Consider the following 2,579-nt stretch of genomic DNA (forward strand, 5'->3'; position numbering starts at 1 on the left):
CCCTTCCGTGTGACAGTCTTTCACGGAGATCCACTCTCTCGAGGGTTAAGCCGTAGGCCCTTCCGCCTCCTGGAACCCCTCTTCTCTGAGCCTTGAGCATGCCTGTCTGCCGTGGGCCCCCTCAGGGAGTCCCCTCACTCTGGACCCCTGGGGCCTCTACTCCCAGAGGGAAGAAAGCAACCCCGATCTCGAGACTGCCGTGACTCTCAGACAGCGTAAAAGAGAGGGGTTTATTGAGCGTCTGAACACAGCACAGGAAACTCTCAGGGCCTCAGGCCTAATCTCCCTCTGCACAGTCCATCTAGGTCTCTCCTGCACCCGTGTGGGCTCTGGCTGTTTTCTCTCCCCAGTCCAGAAGCCCCCTCCTTCCAGCTAAGCGTCCGATATCACCTTCCCACAAGCCTGTGTCCTTTGTCTTCTGTCCCAGGTGAACAGGCTGCCTGGGTCTCCTCTATCTCAGCCTCTCCTCTCCTCCCTCTTTTCTTTCCCCCTGGCTGGAAGCAGTCACCGGGTCTTCTCTCCTCAGCCCATTGTCCTTCTACTGGCCCGACCTGGCTGTGACTTCCAAGCTGGGCCTCCCGCTCACCAGTCGCTGGGGTATCCGTTCTCCAGGCCTTTGCCTGAGGGCCCAACTGACAGGAGAGATCACCGCTGGTCCTCTGTAACAACAAACTACCTCTCCCACCAGTGCCACCTCGTTAAACAAACAACACCCAGGGAAACTGAGGCACGCAAACCATTGTAAAACCAAGAAAATCCCCCCGTCATCTCTGATAGCTTTGGCCCTGTTCCCCACAGCATCGCACCGGGAGCGGATGTTGAGTGGCTTGCCCGGTATGACACCTAAATCCTTGACAGAGTCACGGCTTCCCGGAGTACAGTTCCCCCTCGGTTGCCTGCCTGCTCTGTCCTGCTGCCCCCTCCCACTGCGCCAAGAGGGGACCTGGTGACTGGAGCTGCTGTGGTTGTGTGAGAGCGCCGGGCTGAGAGACCAAAGGGCACCTCTGTTCTGGAACAGAGGGGTCTGGCCGGTAGGCGCAGTCGCCCCCGGTTTGGGGCACAGAAGGGGCTGTGGCTGGCAGCAGCTTGAAGCCCGTCCCCCAGCTGCGCTAGGCACTGTTTGAATGAGTGCAACGTCCGTGTTACATACGGGCTCCTGGGGCTCGGTCGGAAGCACTGAACTGCCTCAGAGTTCTCTGTTTGCAAGGTCGGTGCCAGGAGATTAGAGAAACAAGGCGGGGAGGGGATCTCTTTCATTCTCCAACTTCTGCTGGGGAGAGACAAGCCTTCGAGCTCCACAGAGCTCATCCTCAGGCCCTGGTCTCTCTCCCCAACAGAAGCGGGTCCAATAAACCATATGACCTCCCCGGCCTGGTCTCTCGGTGTTTTCTGCTCCCACGGGCATGGCTGGGAAGGGCCACAGGGCTCAGCAGGCTCAGGGAGAAACCTCAGCCCCACTGGAGACAGGAGGGGAGCAAACCTCACAATCCATGTGGTCACTACAGGTCTGTGCAACTACCCCCCACTCACTCAGTGGCAGTCTGTGGGGGAGGTCTAGAGTGGCCAGGTGTCCTGATTTTAGAGGGACAGTCCCGATTTTTGGGTCTTTTTCTTATATAGGCTCCGATTACCTCCCACCCCCGTCCCGATTTTTCACACTTGCTGTCTGGTCACCCGAGGGAGGTCTGGCAGCCCCCTCCCCAGCCACAGTCCGTGCGTGCCCAGCAGTCTGTGTGTGTCTCAGCAGCCCCCTGCTCACTCCCACGTGGAGCCCACATCGGGGTGGGCTGGGCCTTGGTTTGTTTGATCCCTGAAGGGTTTTCTGGACACTAACTGGCACCCCAAGTTTCTCCTACTTTGAGGAAATCCCTGTGAAAACTCACCTTTTCCGGGTGTCTGTTTCACACCCTCTGCCAGAGACTTTCCCCATTCTTTCTCCAGTTCAGCTGGCAGCAGGTCTCGTGCGTGGGGCGGGGGAGAGCTGAGATTTCAGGCTGCTGTCTTATGGCGGGATTGCTGCGATTAACTGGCTGAACGTGCTAATTCTGAGGACGAAACGGGGAAAGGGGCAGAGATCGAGAGTCAGGGAGTGAAATGGAGAAAATACAGGAAGCATTTCGAGCAAGGGCGAAGTGCAATGACCAGAATCCAGAATATTCTCTGCACCCCTTGTCTAACTCTGGGCCTGATTCTCTTCCGCATTGACGGCCCTTTCCCTGTCTCCGGCCGTGTCTGGAGGGCTTTATGCCCCTGTCCAGCCCCTTCACACTGCCAGGAAGGGAGCGGTGTTATGGAATCTTAGCCCAAACAGGAACCAGGCCCTGTGTCACCTTCATCCTGGGTTTCAGATGACCCCGAGAAGTTGGGGGGCCACCGGGGCCTAGAGCATGGCCCTGCCACAGCGGCCCCGGCCCCGGTCATCCTCTTCCCCCGAGGCCCCGTCCCCCCACTGTTCACTCCTCTGGCCCCCGAGGTCCCCCTACCTGCCCCTCGCTCCTCTCCGCCTCTTCCCCCAGGACTCCACTCACCCCCTGCTTGCTCCTCTCCGCCTCTTTCCCCGAAGGGGGGCTACCGGGGGC

This window comes from Lepidochelys kempii, chromosome 11 (assembly GCF_965140285.1).
Source record: "Lepidochelys kempii isolate rLepKem1 chromosome 11, rLepKem1.hap1, whole genome shotgun sequence".
NCBI classification, from domain to species: Eukaryota; Metazoa; Chordata; order Testudines; family Cheloniidae; genus Lepidochelys; species Lepidochelys kempii.